We start from the raw sequence: 26369 nt of genomic DNA, 5'->3' as shown, positions 1-26369 counted from the left end.
ACAATTAGACATTTTAAAACTGTGCCAGTAAAGATGACAAAGTAATCTGCTCTTATGGTTCTGTTTACATTTTTTCCAGACACTTCAATCTGACACTCTTAATGTTTGACATCAGGCAAAATGTCTTCAGCCACCATAGGACGGAGAGCCGCTGGTTGGCATTTGACTGCAGTGTCTGTGGGTGTACCAGGAAAGGACATTAGAAGTTAGGTCCCCATGATATTGAAGCTTCTTACCGTCTCCACTGCAGCCCAGTCGATATCGATAAAATAAAATCTGGAACAATAGATTGTGCTACACTTTGTACACCTCCAGTTTGCCTATTGTTCCAACAAATGTCAATTATACATTTTTAAATCCGTCAGAGTGCATTTTCTTTTATAGCTCTGCTTTCAACGCCATCCTGACCCACAAACTGGTTAGCAGGCTCTGGGTGTAAATCCTGTAATAACAAATTTGATTTTTTACATTATAAGAATGTGTATCCCTAGAATGGACCCGACACTACCACGGTAGACATGAGTACATGAAGGAGCTGTGGGACCTGACAATGGTGATAGGACAAGTCTCAGCATAAGCAAAACAAAGTAGATGGTGATACTTGACCATTCTCCCATCTACTGTACATGGAAATGATCAGCAGCTTCAAGTTCCTGGGCACCCTGATATCCTTTTCTGCCCTTAGTTACTTCACTCAAAGTCCCACTTGTGCTTCTCCACTAGCCTCAAACTTGCTGCACCGCGACCTGTGTACCAACTACAGTGTCTTATTGCCATAACACATGTAAATGAAACGTCCATATTTACTGTAAGATTTATTTATGTAACATTGCACATATTGTAACAGTCCCTTGACATACATGGCTTAACTACTTTGCATAATGCTCAGTTCACCCACTAAGAAATCATAAATGTATTTAAATATTAAAGCTGCATTATGTATTACTGTCCAATTGATTCTGGTTAGTTGTGTAGTGATAGTTTTCAAACATTACAACTTTCTTTTGCTGATGGACAATCCTGTCGGAAACTTTCATAATATCAATTAACATTGGCTGCAGTATTCCGAACTCACTAGGTGGTCATGCAATAAACGTTTTGGATAATTCCCCTTAAATTAATTCTTTAAATCAAATTGTATTTGTCACATGCGCCAAATACAACAGGTGTAGACCTTACAGTGAAATGCTTACTTACAAGCCCTTAACCAACAATGCAGTTACAAGAAAAGTAAATAATTAAAGACCATCAGTAAAATAACAATAGCGAGCCTATATACAGGGGATACCGGTACAGAGAATGTGCGGGGGCACTGGTTAGTCAAGTTAATATATACATGTAGGTAGAGATATTAAAGTGACTATGCATAGATAAGCAGCAATAGTCTGGGTAGTCATTTGATTAGATGTTCAGTAGTCTTATGGCTTGGGGGTAGAATCTGTTTAGAAGCCTCTTGGACCTAGACTTGGCGCTCTGGTACCGCTTGCCGTGCGGTTGCAGAGAACTGTAGCTGTGGCTCCACTGGCAATCCCAGCCTAGGAATGCTGAAGCCCCCGAAGTGAAAATGAAAACCTCCATGGTTAAAGGGTATGTGTTCCCCCCTGAAAAAAGGAAAGGGGAGGTCATTAAAGTCCATAAGTAACACTTGTTGGAGAACACAGTACTCTTAAGTGAAAGTAGTTTGGGATTTGGGATTTAATTTATTACATTCTTAGGGGGCCCATGGAAGAATAAGGCTACAAAATGCTGTCCCACAGTTGTGAGAGTGATTAGGTGATGTTTTACTGATGTGGGCCGTGTTACTTCAATAATCATGGTTTTGCATCTAACCTTCCACCTCCAGAAGTCAGTCCCTCCAGAAACATATTACTCTTCTCTCTATTGCTCTTTGATTGGTACCAGGTGGGGAGTGCTCTGCTTTGAAGAGAGAAGCTATGTCTTTGGCCAAAAGAGGTTTCTCAGCGTAGATGAAAACCTCTCCGAAGAGGCTTGAGTGTCTATTCATGTAAGGCAGGAGACCTAGACACTCCAGACCCTCTTTGAATCTATAAAGTAAAAATAAGTCTATGAATTTGCCCTGAAGAATTTAACTAAACTTGAGATTCCTTAGATATATGGAAACACTACTCAAGAGCATCCCGCATCCTGCTTTCTAAGTAGAACTTTGTGGCTGACTCCACCAGGGCATCCCTCTCCAATGTACGAATGTATCGCACTGGACCCAACGTGACCACTTCCTCTGCCTCGTCAACAGTTTGTGCTAACTGGATCTTAGATTGTTTATTGAACTGTGTTTTGGGACAAATTAGCAAAACAATAAACTGATTATCACTACCCTTAAAGATTGACTGCCAACAAAAATAAACCAAATCCACATGGAAAAGTTGTCATGAACTACAACCCCAAAAATGTTCAAACTTAGTGCAAATTAACAGTAACATAACATCCAATCACAGTATAAAGTACTTAACTTCTCTCTGAAGTCATATTCCGCAATTTCTTTCAGTTCTGGCACAGGAGGTTGTAGGCCACACACTTGCCTGTATAGTGTCTGAAAAAATGTGGCTCTACACCCCCATGTTGCTGTCACACAGAAGACAAACAGTAAATAAAGGACACATTCCATTCAAATGTCTTACTCAAGTCATATATATATTGCCATAAACAAATGTGTCTTTGTTGGTGTAAAAGTGTAACTCACCTTGAGAGTTGCAAGAAAGGCCTTTTTGTCAATCAGGTCCCTCAAATATTGCAGAGGAATGGATGGCACTCATTAGCAGCCGGAGAAATTCTCTTGAGGGACCACCCTCATCAGCTGCCCCTTTTTCATCAGCATCCCTAAAAACCATGTCTATTTTTGCCTCCGGATTAAAGCGGGCTCTCTTAAAGCCTCTCATTGCACAATCATAAATGTTGTCCCTCATCACGATAATTTGGTTGGCATCTCATTAACTTCAGCAGTGTTTGGAGGTCAACACTAAAAGAGACATTCAGAATAACAAAGCTCAGATACTTCCCACAATTCATCTGTAATAACAAGACATTTAATTATTTACAGGGATGACTTACTCATTACCAACATCAACAGAAGAGTGTGGTGAAGATGAATGATAAGCCTCAGGGAATGGTGGAGGGGAGGCCACAGGAAGTGGTATAGGTGGAGGGGAGGCCACAGGAAGTGGTATAGGTGGAGGGGGGCCACAAGAAGTGGTGCCACAGGAATAGGTGCTGCCACAAGTGTAGCCTCGTTTGTAGAAGTAGTCGGTAAAAGGTAATTTAAAGGCTTATACATTTCAAAAACATGGAGAAAGCAATAAAGCTGTCAAACATAATGTGATTGCGTTCTGAAAATGATTTACAGAAAAAAAAGTAGCCGCATGCATCACTCACTATAGAATGTAATCAATGTGTAGGTCAAGAAGACATTAAGGATGCATGTAGCGCTATTTTTTAAATAATATTTTCAATATGTATTACATTCAACAAGCAGACAATGTTGTTTTCTCCTCCATGGTCCGTCCTAACTTTGGAGGGAACGCCATATCTGGAGACAGATTTCACGAAGCAATCCATTACAGTACTGCTGCGATTGTTGCTGGAAGCACGAAGAAACACAACGAGGCGGCTGCACCCATCAATGCCACCATGTATGACTATCCTCCACCTAAATCAGAAAGCACAGCAGACCAGATATTAAATTAACATCCAAAATGTGGAACAATGTTAATGAATCAAGTTAATGAGTCAAGAGGACAGACTCTCCTGTTGTTCACACTTAGGCACAAATACTTTGTTCCAACCGTTTTTGCCTCAGTATGTCCTCAATATAAGCATGTTTGTTAATTTCATGATGCAGATATTCTATCGTTCACAGAAGTAGCAGAAACACAATAAAGCAATTATCCACATGATTGACATTGGGCCATTGCTTGCTAAACTGAACTGTTAGTTGTTGATGAACAAGTTGATGAACAATTTGAGATGTTACAATGTACAACTTCTCACCAGTGATATAGATAATTGTGTCTATCACAAAGATACATCTACCTTATCAGTTTGTGGTTTCCATCAAGGTGCCATAACGAGTTTGGTCCAGCAACACGGTATGACCTTCTATGTAGCCTCTGCGACATGGCTCTGAGGGCAGCCGCCCTCGGGTTAACACGAATCATGCTGTCCCTCACTCTGCGTCTCTGCACCCGGATTCCCAATGCCCTTAATTGCGCTCGAACAGCCTCCGGTCCAAGTTTGTCGTTCCCAGCCACCAAGTCCTTAATCTTTTCATCCAGAGCCAAGTCTGACATGTCAGAATATAACGGTGCATGTGACAGATTGAAGTGTCTGGGGAAAAAATTGTAACAATGGACAGGGATGAGGTAATGTATATCATCATAGTCATTTTAAAGTCCTGTCTTGATTGTAGTCATTCTAAAATTGTTTGATTGGTAAGAAACTGGAAACCATGCATCTAAAGTCTGTAGTTTATAGCATTACGCCCAAGAACAACTGACCTTAGACAACATTTGAGTGTTGATCGGGACACATGTAGAATATCTGCCATCTGAGACACGCTGAAAGCACAGGACATCAGAAACCTCAGTTGCTCTTGAGTGATGGCATAAACAAGGTGCACCTCTAGCTCCTCTCCAAGTCCGAGGAGCCTGGTAACCGGAACTGGCTGTAACAATAATAAACTGCGTTTAGGCTACTTATTGTATTGTCACACCGCCCGACCCCTCATTCCAAAAACACTTTGGAATTATAGTAACTGTCACAAATTGTGGCCAAGTAATGTTTTTATAATATTGGATTTTAAAGCCAAGACATAAATAGAAATGTTGACCAAGAACGAATACAATGGGCAACAGTAAACCCAACCAAACCCACTATAATGCTGCTTACTTTCGTGTCTTTACTATCATTAAATTGAAGACTTAGTTTTTATCAAAGATTCCTGTAATTAGTATTACGCGATTAGATTGATTAATCATGTAACCGTAATTAACTAGGTTGTCGGGGCACCAAGGTGTCACGTTCCTGACCTTATTTCCCTTGTTTTGTCTTTATTTAGTATGGTCAGGGCGTGAGTTGGGGTGGGCAGTCTATGTTATTTGTTTCTATGTTTAGGTTTGTTCGTTTGGCCTAATATGGTTCTCAGAGGCAGGTGTTTGTCATTGTCTCTGATTGGGAACCATATTAAGGTAGGCTGTTTTCAATGTTTGTTTGTGGGTGATTGTTGCCGTGTCTGTGTTTGTTCGCCACACGGTACTGTTTTCGTTCGTTTGTTCACGTCGTTTATTGTTTTGTATTTTGTCAAGTGTTTTTCGTCTTCGTTGCTATAATTAAAATATGTATTCAAACCACGCTGCGCTTTGGTCCGATCCTTGCTCCTCCTCAGACGAGGAGGAAGACGAGCGTTACACAAGGAGAATATTCAGATCACAAAGTTATCATTTCTTAACATAACTTTTCAGATATTTTCATATCTGATCCATAGTCTTCTTAATTAATGAATTATTTACTTTACCTCGCGTTAGTCTCATTCCAAACGTTGTAAATTGTTGGTTATCTGCACAAACCCAGTCTTCACTATGAGTCATCCATACATCAATTGTCTTAAATCATTTATTTATTACTAACTAAGTAATTCACAGAAATGCATAAACAAACAAACAAAGTAAATAATGGTTACAAGAAATGATAGGAGAATGTGCCCTAGTGGGCTAAACCGGCATTGTTGTTAGACCAAAGGGAAGTGGGGGTCGACTGAGACGTCACTACAGAGTTAATAATTATAACAATTGAAATGCTAATCCTTTGCACATGAACGCTCACTCATTCGGGGAACAATTGCAATCAATATATATATTTACGCTCAGTGTGTCGTCTTGATCGCTGTTGAAAAGTTAGTTTCTGTTGGAGAGTTTCCGTCCTCTCTCTCTCTTTCTCTGTCGTAGGTTAGAGTGGATAGTTCATTCGTGTTGTTGTAGAATGGATGTTTCGGTGGCTGTCGTTCTTCGCGTTCAATGATACCGAATTCCTAGCTGCAGACTAGTAATTAATATCAAAGACTTGTTATTATTCTGTCGGTATCGATAGTCTAAGAGTTTAACCACGTGGTATGGTTAAAAGATTCAGCAATGGTCTGCAACCTTTTGTCCTCCCTTGATTGAGAGAATCATGGTCTGCAACCTTTAGCCATCTCGTAATTGAGGTAAGCTCGGTCTGGTGATAGAAAACCCGAGTGGGGGTTTTATTCGGAAGGGCCGAAAAAGGGCTGTCCCAGGATGCCTGACCCTAACTGGGCTCAGGGGCGGTCCTCTGATTTAGTTCAAATCAAAAAGGGAATTGGGTTTTCCTTCATTAAACAGTCCAAAGGTATATTACACAATTTTACAAACAGTATCATACTCACTCATTCATCTTATACAACAATTAGATGTAAAACTCATATCTGAGGCTATTATATAAACAGCGTTATGGTAATGTGGCCACACCGTCTCCCATGAGCTTCCCCAAGTTGTAACAAACGGACCAGTTCGTAGCTGGATTCTTCACCGATCTTTTATACTTTCTCCGGAACATGACATTTGTTCGTACCTCAAGTTCTGTGAGGTGGAAGAAATTCCTTTGTTTTCTATGAAAGCTTACTCTGCCTCTTATACTGTTGTGGCCATGTGGTAGGGTCTTCTCCTCAGGAATTTACAACCTCTCTCTGACCACAGCAGCGTAGTTGTAGGGGGCAGGGAGAGCTTGTTGTACCCAAATAGGCCAAAGTCATGACATTACCTTGTGCATGCCAGCCAGAGGAACGAATCTCCTGAATGAACTGAGATACTTGATCAATTAGATAATCTGCTGAAGCAACATTTATCAGCCTCCCCCTAGCCCAGTCAAGGCTCCTCTGCATGGTTTCCATTCTGCAAGACGACAGTTTTGTGAAAATAGAGACCATAGAGACCATGTTAAAACAGTATCATAGTACTAACGTTAACGTTCCTGGTTCTGAAGTTGTTAATTTCTGCATCATAGGCTTAGATGAAATATACAAATTTCAAAGGGTATTCAAAAGTAATATATGTGCTGTTGGAAAGCTGGTATGTTGTAGATATTAGCAAAGTTTTTACAGGGTTGTCTTAGGTCAAATGAGCTTTATGTGAGTTTTGTAAATGTTTTCATGCTAATCGCGAGCTAGCGCGGCTAAGGCTAAGTGGCATTGATATTATAGTTAGCCAGCCTAAAAATACCTGAAAATACAAAAAATGCCTAAAAATACAAAAACATGTTTCACGTCAGTACTCCTTGACAATAAATCACCTTTATGTAGCTAGCAGGGCTGTAAAAATGTTACAAGACTGCACCGTTCACTGCAGCGATGGCCGGGGTGTGCGGATCAACTTTATGATTACACTATTATTAATGACCTGACAAGATCATAAAGGAACAATTGTCCAGACAGACGGTTGAGTTTACGAATTGACGGTTTATTAACCCAACTTTACACAAGCTACTGTTTGGTCGTAGCCCACGCCAAATAAACGAAAGATACCCCACAAGCCAACCGTGACCTTCTCTTGTGAAGCCCAGACGTAAGAGAGAGAACAATGGCTAAACCTGGTCTTAACTTCCAATGCTCCATCCCCCTGCCCAACCCCCTCCACGCCTCTCCGCCAAACACCAGGATGCCCGGCATCAGAACATTCCAGGTATCCCCGTGATTGGCAGATAGCAGGTTGATTGGCATGTCGGACCCCGCGAACACTGGTAAGTACAACACAACCCACTAATAGCCTAGCACATAACAGACCGCTGTCTGTGCGGGTCGCTACAATAGTATTTAAAAATAATCAACCTTGTTAACGTGGACTCAAGGGCATCAAGTCCAGGATTATCGAGTGCAGTCATTTAGGATCTGTTTGCAGCGGATAAGGAAGTTCCTTCTCGCCATCTTCAATTGTGGTGTTGTTGCTGCATCAAACTGACTGTACACTGATTATTGAAACCTGGTTGAAAGGAGGAGCTAGGGAAATTGGCTAGTAAAATTAGCTTATTAAGGAACGCGTTAAGTTAACGTGTATAGGTGTATATTTAGCAGCTGTAGGCATTAACTTGACCGCTTGCAGCCGTTTATTTAGCACATGTTGAACCGCCTGCAAGCACATTTGCACGCGTTTATTTGACGCGTGTAGGCGTTCATTTAGCACGTGAAGACGTTAATTTAACGCGTGCACGCGTTAATTTAACACCTAAACCTGTTTACTTTACACATAGAGCATTAAAAAGATTGCGTTTTGACCAAGTGCTTTAAGACCCAAACGGCGTTCCATATCAAACAGCAGCAAAAATGGGTAATGTTCAAATCAAATCAAATTTTATTGGTCACATACACATGGTTAGCAGATGTTAATTTCAGTGTAGCGAAATGCTTGTGCTTCTAGTTCCGACAATGCAGTAATATCTAACAAGTAATCTAACAAATTCACAACAACTACCTTATACACACAAATGTAAGGGATGAATAAGAATATGTACATATAAATATATGGATGAGTGATGGCCGTGCGGCATAGGCAAGATGCAGTAGATGGTATAGAGCAGTATGTACATATGAGATGAGTGATGTAGGATATGTAAATATTATTAAACTGGCGTTATTTAAAGTGACTAATGATAGACATAGGCAAGATGCAGTAGATGGTATAGAACAGTATATACATATATTAGTAATGTAGGATATGTAAACATTATTAAAGTAGCGTTATTTAAGGTGACTAGTGATACCTTTATTAAGTCCATTTATTAAAGTGGCCAGAGATTTGAGTCTGTATGTGACAGCAGCCTCTCTATGTTCGTGATGGCTGTTTAACAGTCTGGTGGCCTTACTTTAGGCCTTACTGTAGCTAGCTAGCAAACGTCACCTAACCCACTAGCTAACATAACGAGTGACCTGTAATTTAATGTAGCGAAAATGAAGACTATAAATGACAGTTATAAATGTGTTTTCTTGTGTTGAGTGGTAAAAGTAAAGAAATGTCTAACATATCTTTTGTTTGAACTCCTTACTGGATGTCAGCCACCAACGACAGAGCCAATGTCAGATTCCCACACATGCACCGTACCTGCATCATGTGCCACTGCTAGAGGGCTGGGGGGTGAGAGGCAGTGGATCAAACCATTGTGTAGCAAAGGGCAGGGTTCGCAATCTTTTGAAACAAAAACGCGCTATTAAGTGTCTATAATCAGGACAAGTGCTTTCATTGCATACTATTAATATTATTGAAATGAGTTATGTTTACAGTGATATATTGGGGGGACAAATCATATTTTTCCCAGGATGGGGGGGTCGTGTCCCCCCTGGGATTTCCGCCTATGGTCTACGCATGAGTTTATGCCGCGTTCACAACAACTGGGAACTCGGAACTGGAAAATCTCCGACTTCCATATTCAGTGCATCCAAGAGCACTGTGAACTCTGAAAAAAAAAAACTCCGACTGAGAAAATTCGTTTTGAATGCGGAATTCTAAATTGGGAACTCTGACCCTTTTCTAGAGCTCTGACTTTCCGAATTCGTTTTTTTTCCAAGTTCACAGTTGTCTTGAAAGCACCATTAGCTAGCCAACTTCACAATGACGTCCTATAATGCCGTGTTCAATGCTAGTCGGAACTAGGAAACTAATTTCCAACTTCCTGATTCATTGAACGAGGCACATGTATAACTACAACCAGTTTTATCAAAGATTTTTACAACTAAGATAGACCACAGCCTGTTGTTTCCAACGGGAACAAATTAGTCATAGTGGGCAGAACAAGCAAGAGGTTGGCGGAGCCAAGCACGAGCTAGCGAGATCCTATTGGCGCGTTCTAGCAACTTTTGCATATTTCCGTCAGGGAACGACTCTTTGAAGTGAGCGTGTGCAATAACACAATTCGCTTTGGCACTCCTTCTAAACAGCTGTAATTGTTTTGAGTAAAAGTTTACAAAACGTTGTCCACTCTGTTCGGCACGGATTCTAGTTTTGGTGACAGAAAACTGTATTGAGATCAAATGTTTCATTGATGAGAAAATTTGCAGAATCTCGGCCAAAATCCATCTCGTTCTATATTCTCCCAGTGCCGGCCAATGGGCTTCCTATTACTACTATATTTGGTAGTGAGTGGAAACGCCAAAGGGGTGCTTCACATTTATACGTCCAGTGAAATATCTGTCTCATTGTTCTATTTGTGGTTGTAGCATTTTTAACATTTCCGAGTTTCCTAGTTCCGACTAGTAGTTGAACGCGGCTCAAGTGGGGATCGGGGATTTCTATTGGAGAAGTAATTTCTGCCTATCTTCATACTGTACTGTCTTTGACGTAATTTATCTCAGTTTGGATATGCGGAAAACTGTAACTTCGAGTTTCATTTGGTCAAGAGAGGTTGACTTGAAATTCACCCACAAAAGTAGCTAGCAAGACTGGATAAGAAGTAGACAAATATGAAGAGCATTCTGTGAGGACTGACAATAGTGGAAGCGAATGAAAACATGTAACGTTAGCTAGCTATATATGTCTTAGTCTTCTATCGAATTAATACAACTTTACAGCGATAGCCTGCTGTTGCTAGCTTGAAGTTGAAGAAGTGGAGTGGAGAGGAGATGAACGCTTAGCACTATATATATATTTTTTAATTATATTTTAGAAAAGTTAATATTACTCACTGGGACGTTTTGCTTATGAGGACTCCGATTCGGCGTGGAGCAGTGAGGGCCGAACCACCACAGGTAACGTTAATATTTAAGTGGCCGCATATTTGAGGGAAAATCGACTTTCGGTCCGGTGTTCAGCCATTCAAACATCAGTGGGTGTTAGTGGTGTGCCGATGACCAATGTAGAGTTGCACATTTCCATTTTTGAAAAGATTAAGTAAGTCAAGTGTAGCCTTGTGAACATTCATGCCACAGATACCACCTGAACTGATACGTGCATGCCATGACGTTCTTGGACTAAGTAATATCCTTATTTACTACAGCCATTAGCAGGGGCGCAACTTTGGTTTTAGAAGTAGGGGGAATGGGGTCCTCCCTCAGAATTTGTTTGTGCATCTAAAGCTCATTTCCTGCGTTTCTACTAAGGCTGTCCCGAACACACAAAAAAAAATTGGTCCACCAAGATTAGTCTTCTTTCATTTTAAAATGTGTATTTTTCCATTTATAGACACACCCTGTGTGTTTTAACAAAATCAATTGTACGTACTGAACTTGTCTGATGCTGTTTGATTAAATATCGAAGACCCACACATGACTCGAGGGAGCCAGAGATAGCCTAACCAGAAGGAAAAAAACCTATTCCCGACTGTCCTTCACCCGCTGCTGCTGGCCTTCCCTCCTGAAGTTGCCGTTAATAGGCTATATCAGTGGTCGGAAACCTTTTCCATTTGAAGTGCCAATTGATCTTTCCGTTTATACCAATCTGCGTGCCAGTTATGATTTTCATATGCACATTTTTGTGGAACAGTTTCATTTAATTTATAGAAGTCTTTGTATCTCAAAATCATTGTCTGTGGTTAATCTACATTGCCAAATATGTAATAATAACCTACATAAAGCCAACACACAAAAACATTGCAGCTTGCAGGTAGAAAATATCCTGATAAAAATAAATATCCTATAAATCAAATTGGCTAAGCATGGCCTGTCTGCAATTATCTTGAAACATTGTAACATTGTATCAACTGGGTCTCCCCAAAACTCGTGCTAGCAAACTTGAAACATTGTATAAAATATTCTGTGCCCTCAGTTTCCCATGCCAGTGAGCTCAGGACAGACACACCTGTAGACTATTTGTGCAAAGGAAAATAAGTAATCAGGTATTTTATGACGTTTCCATTACATTTTTCCCTTTCATGCCGAGTGTTTATCGAAAGGGAGAGAGCTGGAAATGTTGTTCAAATACTTTGAGGAACTATAGTCTTTCTAAGTTGATTCTAAAAACAGACTTTGTTTACTTGCTGTTTGAGGTGAAGAGACATTACTTTGAGAAGCTCCACAGCTCATTAGTGGTGGTGAGTTAAAACCTCTACCGACCCCCCATCCCGGATCCGGGATCATCCTCATCAGAAACGCTGACTAGCATAGCCTAGCGCCACAGGGATATCATATAATATAATTTCATGAAATCACAAGTCCAATACAGCAAATGAAAGATAAACATCTTGTGAATCCAGCCAACATGTCCGATTTTTAAAATGTTTTACAGCGAAAACACAACATATTTATGTTAGCTCACCACAATAGCCCAAAACACAACGCCATTCTTTCACCGTAAAGATAGCTTTCACAAAACCCACAAATAGAGATAAAATTAATCACTAACCTTTGAACAACTTCATCAGATGACAGTCTTATGACATCATGTTATACAATACATTTATGTTTTGTTCGAAAATGTGCATATTTATAGCTACAAATCGTGGTTTTACATTGGCGCCATGGTCACAAATGGCACCAAAATGTCCAGAGAAATTCTAGACAGCCACGTAATCTAACCGAAAAACTCATCATAAACTTTGCTGAAAAATACACGTTGCACATATAATTAAAGATACACTGGTTCTTAATGCAACCGCTGTGTTAGATTTAAAAAAAATAACTTTAGTACAAAGCACAGCATGCAATAATCTGAGACAGCGCTCAGCCATTCTCCGCCATGTTGGAGTCCACAAAAATACGAAATAACATCATAAATATTCCCTTACCTTTGATGAACTTTCTTCAGAATGCAGTGCCAGGAATCCTAGTTCCACAATAAATCGTTGTTTTGTTTTAGAATGTCCATTTCTTCTGTCGAATTAGCAACTTTGGCTAGCATGGTGGAGCTCACGTGTCCATGAAGATTTTACGCATGAACGAAAAATTCAAAAAGTCATAATAAAAGTTGAATAAACTGGTCAAACTCAGTTGAAAATCCATCTTTAGGATGTTTTTCACAAATATATCCAATAACGCCCCAGACGGAGCATTTCTTCGTGTCTACCTAACGCATTGCAGAAAACGATATGACAAACCGAAGTGCGTAGCCAAGTACTACCAATATGGCTGACCTCTCACTCCAACGACTACCATCCTGTCCCAGAGAAGGCTAGAGACTTCATTCCACGTTCTACTGCCTGTTGACATCTAGTGGAAGGCATATGCATATCATATGATCTAGGACAGAGTACGAGGCCGTTTAAATTGGGCACGATTTTATCCAGAAGTGAAAATCGCGCCCCCTATTTCCAAGAGGTTAAGACAATCAGAAATACTATCAGACATCCCCAAATGGCCACATGTATTGGTCTACATTTGCACGCAGGCCATGTCCTACGTCTATATGCATAATCAGATGCGCGTCCTTACGCTGTCCATTGACAGGAGGGTTTCAAACAAAAGACAATGAATAATTTGACAACTCGTAAATGTAATGAAATAAACAAAAACTTGTCCACTCCGACAATGAGAACAAACGGTAAATGACTAATAATAATATATATATATTTTTTTTTATTATATATATATTTTTTACCCCCTTTTTCTCCCCAATTTTTGTGGTATCCAATTGTTAGTAGTTACTATCTTGTCTCATCGCTACAACTCCCGTACGGGCTCGGGAGAGACGAAGGTCGAAAGCCATGCGTCCTCCGAAACACAACCCAACCAAGCCGCACTGCTTCTTAACACAGCGCGCATCCAACCCGGAAGCCAGCCACACCAACGTGTCAAAGGAAACACCGTGCACCTTGGTTAGCGTGCACTGCGCCCGGCCCGCCACAGGAGTCGCTGGTGCGCAGTGAGACAAGGATATCCCTACCGGCCAAACCCTCCCTAACCCGGACGACGCTAGGCCAATTGTGCATCGCCCCACGGACCTCCCGGTCGCGTCATGCTGCGACAGAGCCTGGGCGCGAACCCAGAGTCTGGTGGCACAGCTAGCGCTGCGATGCAGTGCCCTAGACCACTGCGCCACCCGGGAGGCCAATAATAATATATTTAATGCATTAACAGAAATAACCAAACACACATTGCAGATTAGAAATAATGGGAATTAACAGTATTTGTAGGCTACTATTGGTTATGTACAGTATGTAATGGGTAATTGATAGACATAACTTCATTGTGTGCACTGTTTGCTATGAAACAATGAATACCCACAAAATTGCGTGAGAGTGCATTCTGGAGAGACGTGCCTCTGAGCCACAATCCCCATATTCTTGGACCGTGGCATCTCCGCAGCCTCCTCAATGGATTAATCCACTGAGACAGGCGCAAATAAAACTGGTGTCTCGTGTGCCATGAAAAAAATATATATATATTTGACTGCTCAAAAAAACCAACTAATTTTCAATACAGACCCCTTTTACAGTAGGCTAGTCCATTATGAAAGTTGCACAGTATACTCTTAATCTTATAATAAATCAGATCTAGTGATACATAACGTGACATTTCTGCCATGCATTGTTTGCCGCTATAAATGCTAGCTTAAACAGTTTCTTCTGATAAGTCTCCAGTATCAACTGTATCAATCCAGTATCAAGCAAACAAAAACAGGGAAAATAGAGAATCTTTAAACATGCTGAGCTAAAATAACATACACTTTGCCAGAATTCAGCCAGCCTGCTCAAGATCATAACATATGCAAATACAGTGCATTCGGAAAGTATTCAGACCCCTTCCCTTTTTCCACATTTTGTTACGTTAAAGCCGTATTCTAAAATTGATTAAATGAAACATTTCTCATCAATCTACACACAGCACCCCATAATGACAAAGCGAAAACAGGCTTATAGAATAAAAAACAGAAATACCTTATTTACATAAGTATTCAGATCCTTTTCTATGAGACTCAATTGAGCTCAGGTGCATCCTTTTTCCATTGTTTCTACAACTTGATTGGAGTCCACCTGTGGTAAATTCCATTGATTGGACATGATTTGGGAAGGCACACACCGGTCTATTTAAGGTCCCACAGTTAACAGTGCATGTCAGAGCAAAAACCAAGCCATGAGGTTGAAGGACTTGTCCGTAGCTTCGAGACAGGATTGTGTCGAAGCACAGATCTGGGGAAGGGTACCAAAACATTTCTGCAGCATTGAAGGTCCCCAAGAACACAGTGGCCTTCATCATTCTTGTATGGAAGAAGTTTGGAACCACCCAGACTCTTCCTAGAGCCCGCCGCCCGGCTAAACTGAGGAATCGGGGGAGGACCTTAGTCAGGGAGGTGACCAAGAACCTGATGGTCACTCTGGCAGAGCTCCAGAGTTCCTCTGTGGAGATGGAAGAATCTTCCAGAAGAAGAACCATCTCTGCAGCACTCCAAAAGGCCTTTATGGTAGAGTGGCCACTCCTCAGTAAAAGGCACATGACAGCCTGCTTGGAGTTTGCCAAAAGGCACCTAAAGGACTCTCAGATCATGAGAAACAAGTTTCCCTGGTCTGATGAAACCAAGATTGAACTCTTTGGCCTGAATGCCAAGTGTCACATCTGGAGGAAACCTGGCACCATCCCTACAGTGAAGCATGGTGGTGGCAGCATCATGCTGTGGGGATGTTTTTCAGGGACTGGGAGACTAATCAGGATCGAGGCAAAGGTGAACGGAGCAAAGTACAGAGATCCTTGTTGAAAACCTACTCCAGAAGGCTCAGGACCTCAGAATGGGGCGAAGGTTACCCTTCCAACAGGACAATGACCCTAAGCACACAGCCCAGACAACGCAGGAGTGGCTTCGGGACAAGTCTCTGAATGTCCTTGAGTGGCCCAGCCAGAGCCCGGACATGAACATCTCTCTCGAGCCCGGACATGAACATCTCTCAGCAACACTCCCCATCCAACCTGACAGCTTGAGAGGATCTCCAGAGAAGAATCAGAGAAACTCCCCAAATACAGGTGTGCCAAGCTTGTAGCGTCATACCCAAGAAGACTAAAAGGCTGTAATCGCTGCCCAATGTGCTTCAACAAAGTACTGAATAAATGGTCTGAATACTTATGTACATTTGACTCGTTTCAGGAAACTAGGCGTGTGTCGCGGGTCACTACTTCACAGGAGAGCCATTTGAACGTAAACTTTATTAAAAAATATATATATCTAAATGCATTTTTTTTGGCAGAAATGCCTTCTGGAACGTGAACTTTCATGTGCCTTATTAACATACTTGTATGCCATCTGTAATTACAAATACAATTGTTAAATTACGAGCCTAGTTGTTTTAACCACAGAAAAATAACCTAATGAGTGGGCTGGACATGCCGAGAGATGAGTTCGGATTGGTCTGCCATATAGCCAGCTTCTGTCAATTTGAGCTGGTTAGTATGTGTAGGTAATCCTGTCCTTAAAAATATACACTGCTCAAAAAAATAAAGGGAACACTAAAATAACACATCCTAGATCTGAATGAATGAAATATTCTTATTAAATACTTTTTTCTTTACACAGTTGAATGTGCTGACAACAAAATCACACAAAAATTATCAATGGAAATCAAATTTATCAACCCATGGAGGTCTGGATTTGGAGTCACACTCAAAATTAAAGTGGAAAACCACACTACAGGCTGATCCAACTTTGATGTAATGTCCTTAAAACAAGTCAAAATGAGTCTCAGTAGTGTGTGTGGCCTCCACGTGCCTGTATGACCTCCCTACAACGCCTGGGCATGCTCCTGATGAGGTGGCGGATGGTCTCCTGAGGCATCTCCTCCCAGACCTGGACTAAAGCATCCGCCAACTCCTGGACAGTCTGTGGTGCAACGTGGCGTTGGTGGATGGAGCGAGACATGATGTCCCAGATGTGCTCAATTGGATTCAGGTCTGGGGAACGGGCGGGCCAGTCCATAGCATCAATGCCTTCCTCTTGCAGGAACTGCTGACACACTCCAGCCACATGAGGTCTAGCATTGTCTTGCATTAGGAGGAACCCAGGGCCAACCGCACCAGCATATGGTCTCACAAGGGGTCTGAGGATCTCATCTCGGTACCTAATGGCACAGGCTACCTCTGGCGAGCACATGGAGGGCTGTGCGGCCCCCCAAAGAAATGCCACCCCACACCATGACTGACCCACCACCAAACCGGTCATGCTGGAGGATGTTGCAGGCAGCAGAACGTTCTCCACGGCGTCTCCAGACTCTGTCACGTCTGTCACGTGCTCAGTGTGAACCTGCTATCATCTGTGAAGAGCACAGGGCGCTAGTGGCGAATTTGCCAATCTTGGTGTTCTCTGGCAAATGCCAAACGTCCTGCACGGTGTTGGGCTGTAAAGCACAACCCCCACCTGTGGACGTCGGGCCCTCACACCACCCTCATGGAGTCTGTTTCTGACCGTTTGAGCAGACACATGCACATTTGTGGCCTGCTGGAGTTCATTTTGCAGGGCTCTGGCAGTGCTCCTCCTGCTCAAAGGCGGAGGTAGCGGTCCTGCTGCTGGGTTGTTGCCCTCCTACGGCCTCCTCCACGTCTCCTGATGTACTGGCCTGTTTCCTGGTAGCGCCTCCATGCTCTGGACACTACGCTGACAGACACAGCAAACCTTCTTGCCACAGCTCGCATTGATGTGCCATCCTGGATGAGCTGCACTACCTGAGCCACTTGTGTGGGTTGTAGACTCCGTCTCATGCTAGCACTAGAGTGAGAGCACCGCCAGCATTCAAAAGTGACCAAAACATCAGCCAGGAAGCATAGGAACTGAGAAGTGGTCTGTGGTCACCACCTGCAGAACCACTCCTTTATTGGGGGTGTCTTGCTAATTGCCTATAATTTCCACCTGTTGTCTATTCCATTTGCACAACAGCATGTGACATTTATTGTCAATCAGTGTTGCTTCCTAGGTGGACAGTTTGATTTCACAGAAGTGTGATTGACTTGGAGTTACATTGTGTTGTTTAAGTGTTCCCTTTATTTTTTTGAGCAGTGTATATATTGTGTATTAAAACTGCATGCGTGTTGCTCTCCACTTTCTGGAGGACCGAGTTTTGAAATCAGTGGAATTAGAGTATGATAGCTGAGGAGATGGAGAAAACACCTGTCTCCGGATTACATTTTCAAACTAAGGGCAACCATGGCATCCATGACAGGGAGAGGCGTCCATCTATTATTTATACGGATAAGATAGTCTAGCTAGCTACATTTTCAGATATTACAAGTTTCTAATTGTTAGTCATTTTCATTTCTAGTTAAAGTGTACTGTTAGCTCGCTAGCTAACGTTAGCTGGCTGGCTCGCTAGCTAATGTTATGTGTATGATCTTGTTATTCGTATCTCAGAGTCATTTGCTTTGCTAGTTATAGCCTAATGTTAGCTAGCTAACATGAACCTGGTTTGTTAGCTAGCTAACATGAACCTGGTTTGTTAGCTAGCTAACATGAACCTGGTTTGTTAGCTAGCTAACATGAACCTGGTTTGTTAGCTAGCTAACAGGAACCTGGTTTGTTAGCTAGCTAACAGGAACCTGGTTTGTTAGCTAGCTAACAGGAACCTGGTTGGTTAGTAACATGCGTTGGGATTATGGTTCATTATTCAGCTAGCTAGCTAGCTTCACGTCTTAACAAAAGACTCCACTGTTCAAGTAACCATTTCAATAGAATGCCACTGCGACTGTTGATAGACATAGATGGTAAATGTATCTACTCCGATTTACAGAGCAGAATAACTGATGGATTTACAAACGCTTAACAACCGTTGAATATGGCCGGTGCCAGTAAACGCTGGCGAGAGAACTTAATTCAATTGTTGCCAGCAGTGGAATTAGAGCTGTTTATACCATTAGGGCTGTTTATACTGTGTCAGTGTGAAAAGTAGGGAATTAGCTACGGAAACTGACAGATCAATAATGTTACATCGCTATACTGACTCAAATAAAATATTGCGCTGTCAAATGTCAGTATATCGGTTTTCAATCATTTGCCCGCAGGTTTCATTGTCTGCTTTCAGGTCTAGTGTGATTCATTTAAGCCAACTTTTGGCTAGCTCTAATGGTACTTCAACTGGCGAAAACTATCCAAGTTAATTTACTTCAGGTGAAACGGGACAAAAAGCCATCAAAACATTTCCATACACACAACAGCTGTTAGATACTGCTATCTGACAGATAGCTAGAGCTGAACTGGCTGTGGTAGCTACTAGCTAGTTCATTCTCTTCAGACAGACCTTCAGTCGAGAGGGGATGAAACATTAGCTAACATTACATGTCAGTTACACTTTTAGATCATCACTGGGAATAAACAATAATAATAAACTGCTGACAGCAGTTGCCTTGCCAGCTACATCAGTCAAATAAAGAGTAGCCTGTTTCTGCTCTGCTCTGCTTTTACAACTCTGAGAAAAAGTGCAACACAGAGACAGCAGCTGCAGACAGCAGCACCGTGCTGGTCAGAAGCTTTGCCTTCACACAGCCTGTCCGCAAGCTCTGTGATGTCTGCGTGGTCCTAAATCCAGCCGGCTGAAACCGCCTACCTGACCACTCGGAGGCGTCCAGATGTTCCTAAAGCTCACCGATGGCATTTTTTTGTATCAGTGTAATGATAACACTGAGGGGGACACATGCAATTTTAGAATGTGGGGTGAAATATGGGGTGACAGTTGCGCCCTTGGCCATTAGATTAATCAAAAAACCACACATACACACCGATAGTGCTGAGCGATTAGTCGTTTCGGTTCGATTATTAAAATATAACTGGTTTCGGTAATAAAAAAAACAACATTCTATACAATATAATGGGGGGTGACCAGTGCTCTTCTGGCTGTGCTGGGTGGAGATAGTACATGGCCACTTCTTAGGGATCAAATCCCGTTAACGGGATCGATTTGACAACATCCGGTGAAATGGCAGAGCGCCAAATTCAAATTAAATTATTAGAAATATTTAACTTTCATACAACCACAAGTGCAATACACCAAATTAAAGCTTTACTTCTTGTTAATCCAGCCACCGTGTCAGATTTCAAAAAGGCTTTACGGCAAAAGCAAACCATGCTATTATCTGAGGACAGCACCCCATCAAACAAACACAGAAAATCATATTTCATCCCACCAGGCGCGACACAAAACTCAGAAATAACGATATAATTCATGCCTTACCTTTGACGAGCTTCTTCTGTTGGCACTCCAATATGTCCCATAAACACCACAAATGGTCCTTTTGTTCGATTAATTCCGTCGTTATATATTTACATTTACATTTAAGTCATTTAGCAGACGCTCTTATCCAGAGCGACTTACAAATTGGTGCATTCACCTTATGATATCCAGTGGAACAACCACTTTACAATAGTGCATCTAACTCTTTTAAGGGGGAGGGGGGGGTTAGAAGGATTACTTTATCCTATCCTAGGTATTCCTTAAAGAGGTGGGGTTTCAGGTGTCTCCGGAAGGTGGTGATTGACTCCGCTGACCTGGCGTCGTGAGGGAGTTTGTTCCACCATTGGGGTGCCAGAGCAGCGAACAGTTTTGACTGGGCTGAGCGGGAACTGTACTTCCTCAGAGGTAGGGAGGCGAGCAGGCCAGAGGTGGATGAACGCAGTGCCCTTGTTTGGGTGTAGGGCCTGATCAGAGCCTGAAGGTACGGAGGTGCCGTTCCCCTCACAGCTCCGTAGGCAAGCACCATGGTCTTGTAGCGGATGCGAGCTTCAACTGGAAGCCAGTGGAGAGAGCGGAGGAGCGGGGTGACGTGAGAGAACTTGGGAAGGTTGAACACCAGACGGGCTGCGGCGTTCTGGATGAGTTGTAGGGGTTTAATAGCACAGGCAGGGAGCCCAGCCAACAGCGAGTTGCAGTAATCCAGACGGGAGATGACAAGTGCCTGGATTAGGACCTGCGCCGCTTCCTGTGTGAGGCAGGGTCGTACTCTGCGAATGTTGTAGAGCATGAACCTACAGGAACGGGTCACCGCCTTGATGTGAGTTGAGAACGACAGGGTGTTGTCCAGGATCACGCCAAGGTTCTTAGCACTCTGGGAGGAGGACACAATGGAGTTGTCAACCGTGATGGCGAGATCATGGAACGGGCAGTCCTTCCCCGGGAGGAAGAGCAGCTCCGTCTTGCCGAGGTTCAGCTTGAGGTGGTGATCCGTCATCCACACTGATATGTCTGCCAGACATGCAGAGATGCGATTCGCCACCTGGTTATCAGAGGGGGGAAAGGAGAAGATTAATTGTGTGTCGTCTGCATAGCAATGATAGGAGAGACCATGTGAGGATATGACAGAGCCAAGTGACTTGGTGTATAGCGAGAATAGGAGAGGGCCTAGAACAGAGCCCTGGGGGACACCAGTGGTGAGAGCACGTGGTGCGGAGACAGATTCTCGCCACGCCACCTGGTAGGAGCGACCTGTCAGGTAGGACGCAATCCAAGCGTGGGCCGCGCCGGAGATGCCCAGCTCGGAGAGGGTGGAGAGGAGGATCTGATGGTTCACAGTATCAAAGGCAGCCGATAAGTCTAGAAGGATGAGTGCAGAGGAGAGAGAGTTAGCTTTAGCAGTGCGGAGCGCCTCCGTGACACAGATAAGAGCAGTCTCAGTTGAATGACTAGTCTTGAAACCTGACTGATTTGGATCAAGAAGGTCATTCTGAGAGAGATAGCAGGAGAGCTGGCCAAGGACGGCACGTTTAAGAGTTTTGGAGAGAAAAGAAAGAAGGGATACTGGTCTGTAGTTGTTGACATCGGAGGGATCGAGTGTAGGTTTTTTCAGAAGGGGTGCAACTCTCGCTCTCTTGAAGACGGAAGGGACGTAGCCAGCGGTCAAGGATGAGTTGATGAGCGAGGTGAGGTAAGGGAGAAGGTCTCCGGAAATGGTCTGGAGAAGAGAGGAGGGGATAGGGTCAAGCGGGCAGGTTGTTGGGCGGCCGGCCGTCACAAGACGCGAGATTTCATCTGGAGAGAGAGGGGAGAAAGAGGTCAAAGCACAGGGTAGGGCAGTGTGAGCAGAACCAGCGGTGTCGTTTGACTTAGCAAACGAGGATCGGATGTCGTCGACCTTCTTTTCAAAATGGTTGACGAAGTCATCCGCAGAGAGGGAGGAGGGGGGAGGAGGGGGAGGAGGATTCAGGAGGGAGGAGAAGGTGGCAAAGAGCTTCCTAGGGTTAGAGGCAGATGCTTGGAATTTAGAGTGGTAGAAAGTGGCTTTAGCAGCAGAGACAGAAGAGGAGAATGTGGAGAGGAGGGAGTGAAAGGATGCCAGGTCCGCAGGGAGGCGAGTTTTCCTGCATTTCCGCTCGGCTGCCCGGAGCCCTGTTCTGTGAGCTCGCAGTGAGTCGTCGAGCCACGGAGCAGGAGGGGAGGACCGAGCCGGCCTGGAGGATAGGGGACATAGAGAGTCAAAGGATGCAGAAAGGGAGGAGAGGAGGGTTGAGGAGGCAGAATCAGGAGATAGGTTGGAGAAGGTTTGAGCAGAGGGAAGAGATGATAGGATGGAAGAGGAGAGAGTAGCGGGGGAGAGAGAGCGAAGGTTGGGACGGCGCGATACCGTCCGAGTAGGGGCAGTGTGGGAAGTGTTGGATGAGAGCGAGAGGGAAAAGGACACAAGGTAGTGGTCGGAGACTTGGAGGGGAGTTGCAATGAGATTAGTGGAAGAACAGCATCTAGTAAAGATGAGGTCAAGCGTATTGCCTGCCTTGTGAGTAGGGGGGGAAGGTGAGAGGGTGAGGTCAAAAGAGGAGAGGAGTGGAAAGAAGGAGGCAGAGAGGAATGAGTCAAAGGTAGACGTGGGGAGGTTAAAGTCACCCAGAACTGTGAGAGGTGAGCCATCCTCAGGAAAGGAACTTATCAGGGCGTCAAGCTCATTGATGAACTCTCCAAGGGAACCTGGAGGGCGATAAATGATAAGGATGTTAAGCTTGAAAGGGCTGGTAACTGTGACAGCATGGAATTCAAAGGAGGCGATAGACAGATGGGTCAGGGGAGAAAGAGAGAATGTCCACTTGGGAGAGATGAGGATCCCAGTGCCACCACCCCGCTGACCAGAAGCTCTCGGGGTGTGCGAGAACACGTGGGCAGACGAGGAGAGAGCAGTAGGAGTAGCAGTGTTATCAGTGGTAATCCATGTTTCCGTCAGTGCCAAGAAGTCGAGGGACTGGAGGGACGCATAGGCTGAGATGAACTCTGCCTTGTTGGCCGCAGATCGGCAGTTCCAGAGGCTGCCGGAGACCTGGAACTCCACGTGGGTCGTGCGCGCTGGGACCACCAGGTTAGAGTAGCGGCGGCCACGCGGTGTGAAGCGTTTGTATGGTCTGTGCAGAGAGGAGAGAAGAGGGATAGACAGACACATAGTTGACAGGCTACAGAAGAGGCTACGCTAATGCAAAGGAGATTAGAATGACAAGTGGACTACACGTCTCGAATGTTCAGAAAGTTAAGCTTACGTTGCAAAAAAAAATAATCTTATTGACTAAAATGATATAGTACTGCTGGCTGGTGAAGTAGGCTGGCTAGCAGTGGCTGCGTTGTTGACTTTGTTTGAAAGTGTAGCTGGCTAGGTAACCTCTAACTGGCTAGGTAACCTCGACAATTTCTCTAAATTTCTCTAAACTACACAATTATCTTGGATACAAGGACAGCAAAGACAACTATGTAGCTAGCTAACACTACGCTAATCAAGTCGTTCTGTTGTAATGTAAGTTTCTACAGTGCTGCTATTCGGTAGAAGTTGGCTAGCTAGCAGTGTTAGCTAGCAGTGTTGACTAGGTAGGAGAACGGCAGCGCGGCGGACGAAAATAGCTGGCTAGCTAACCGATAATTACTCAAAACTACACAATTATCTTAGATACAAAGATAGCAAAGACAACTATGTAGCTAGCTAACACTACACTAATCAAGTCGTTCCGTTGTAATGTAATCGTTTCTACAGTGCTGCTATTCGGTGGCTAGCTGGCTAGCTAGCAGTGTTGACTACGTTACGTTACGTTAGGACGAAAATAGCTGGCTAGCGAACCTCAATAACTACACAATTATCTTTGATACAAAGACGGCTATGTAGCTAGCTAAGATCGAACAGATCAAACCGTTGTACTGTAATGAAAATGAAAATGAAATGGTAATACTACCTGTGGAGCGAAGCGGAATGCGGAATATATACAAAATGTCCATTTATTTGGCGCGTTTGATCCAGAAAAACACTGGTTCCAACTCGCGCAACATGACTACAAAATATCTAATAAGTTACCTGTAATCTTTGTCCAAACATTTCAAACAACTTTCCTAATACAACTTTAGGTATTTTTTAACATAAATAATCGATCAAATTTAAGACGGGATAAACTGCGTTCAATAGCGGATAAAAACAAAGTGGAGCGAGCTTTCAGGTCGCGCGCCCCTAACAGTACACTTCACTCGACCCTCGTTCTGAACAGCAATACTTCTTCATTACTCAAAGGAAAAACATCAACCAATTTCTAAAGACTGTTGAAATCCAGTGGTAGCGATAGGAACTGCAAGCAAGTGCCTTAGAAATCTAGATCCCCATAGAAAACCCATTGAAAAGAGTGATCTCAACAACAAAAAAATCCTGGGTGGTTTGTCCTCGGGGTTTCGCCTGACAAATAAGTTATGTTACACTCACAGACATGATTCAAACAGTTTTAGAAATTTCAGAGTTTTCTATCCAAATCTAATAATAACATGCATATCCTAGCTTCTGGGCCTGAGTAGCAGGCAGTTTACTTTGGGCACACTTTTCATCCGGACGTGAAAATACCGCCCCCTAGCTTAGAGAGGTTTAAGGCCAGATTGTTCTTCAAGATGTTCATAGATGACCAGCAGGGTCAATCAGAGGTTGAGACAGCAGGTGCGGTAGAGAGAGAGAATCAAAAACAACAGGTAGCACGTCCGGTGAACAGGTCAGGGTTCCATAGCCGCAGGCAGAATAGTTGAAACTGCAGCAGCAACACGACGAGATGACTCCTTCCTGAGGCATGGTCCTAGGGCTCAGATCCTCCGGGAGGGGAGGGAGAGAGAGAATTAGAGGGAGCATACTTAAATTCACACAGGACACCAGGTAAGACAGGAGAATTACACAAGATATAACAGACTGACCCTTGCCCCCCGGCACATAAACTATTGCAGCATAGATAATGGAGGCTGAGATGGAAGTCGGGGAACACTGGCCCCGTCCGACGATACACCCGGACAGAGCCAAACAGGCAGGATATAACCCCACCCACTTTGCCAAGCACAGCCCCCACACCAATAGAGGGATATCAACAGACCACCAACTTACTACCCTGAGACAAGGCTGAGTATAGCCCACAAAGATCTCCTCCACCGCACGAGCCTGACGGGACGCAAATCCGGACCTTGAAATCAGCCCTAGCCTTAACAGGAAGCCAGTGTAGAGAGGCTAGCACTAGAGTAATATGATCAAATGTTTTGGTTCTAGTCGAGATTCTAGCAGCAGTGTTTAGCACTAACTGAAGTTTGTTTAGTGCCCTTATCCATGTAGCCGGAGAGTAGAGCATTACAGTAGTCTAATCTAGAAGTGACAAAATCATGGATGAGCTTTTCTGCGTAATTTTTGGACAAAAAATTAGATTTTTCCAATGTTACGAGATGGAAAAAAGCTGTCCTTGAAATATTCTTTATATGTTCGTCAAAAGAGAACTCAGGGTCTAGAGTAATGCAGAGGTTCTTCAGTTTTATTTGAGACAACTGTACAACCATCAATATTAATTGTCAGATCCAACAGCAATTCACTTTATTTCTTGGGACCTAGAACTATAATCTATGTTTTGTCCGAGTTTAAAAGTAAAACATGTGCTTCCATCCACTTCCTTATGTCTGAAACACAGGCTTCCAGGGAGGACAATTTTGGGGCTTCACCATGTTTCATCGAAATGTACAACTGTGTGTTGTCCGCATAGCAGTGAAAGTTGACATTGTGTTTCTGAATGACATCACCAAGAAGTAGAATATATAGTGTAAACAATAGTGGTCCTAAAATTGAACCTTGAGGAACACTGAAACTTAGAATTGATTTGTCAGAGGATAAACCATACACGGAGACAAACAGATATCTTTCCGACAGATAAGATCTAAACCAGGCAAGAACTTGTCCGGGTAGACCAATTAGGGTTTCCAATCTCTCCAAAAGAATGTGGTGATCGATGGTGTCAAAAGCAGCGCTAAGGTCTAGGAGCACGAGGACAGATGCAGAGCCTTGGTCTGGCGCCATTTAAAAGTAATTTACCACCTTCATGAGTGCAGTCTCAGTGCTATGATGGGCTGTAAAACCAGACTGAAGTGTTTTAGTATACATCATTTGTCTTCAGGATGGCAGTGAGTTGCTGGGAAACAGCTTTCTCAAAAAATGTTGAGAGCAATTGGAGATTCGATATAGGCCTATTTTTTTATTTAAAAAAAAAAAAAACATTTTCTGG

General features: G+C 43.2%; 1 protein-coding gene and 1 long non-coding RNA gene across 2 annotated transcripts in view; one reads left to right on the top strand and one right to left on the bottom strand.

Annotated features, from left to right (window-relative positions):
• Positions 1-3075: 3075 nt before the first annotated feature.
• Positions 3076-4742, bottom strand: LOC120033380. The gene is made up of 3 exons (XR_005473955.1): positions 4512-4742; positions 4048-4341; positions 3076-3664 (listed from the first exon to the last, which is right to left on the bottom strand). It is a non-coding gene; the product is annotated as an uncharacterized LOC120033380 (long non-coding RNA).
• Positions 4743-10274: 5532 nt separating this feature from the next.
• Positions 10275-26369, top strand: part of bcl2l12 (BCL2 like 12) — a 28746-nt gene continuing 12651 nt past the window's right edge. Inside the window, exon 1 of the mRNA XM_038979276.1 lies at positions 10275-10759. The gene's annotated coding sequence lies outside the window, so the exon portion shown is untranslated. The remainder of the gene's footprint in view (positions 10760-26369) is intronic.

The sequence above is a fragment of the Salvelinus namaycush genome, chromosome 3 (assembly GCF_016432855.1).
Source record: "Salvelinus namaycush isolate Seneca chromosome 3, SaNama_1.0, whole genome shotgun sequence".
In the NCBI taxonomy this organism is placed as follows: domain Eukaryota; kingdom Metazoa; phylum Chordata; class Actinopteri; order Salmoniformes; family Salmonidae; genus Salvelinus; species Salvelinus namaycush.
This window is presented reverse-complemented; position numbering and strand designations above follow the sequence as displayed.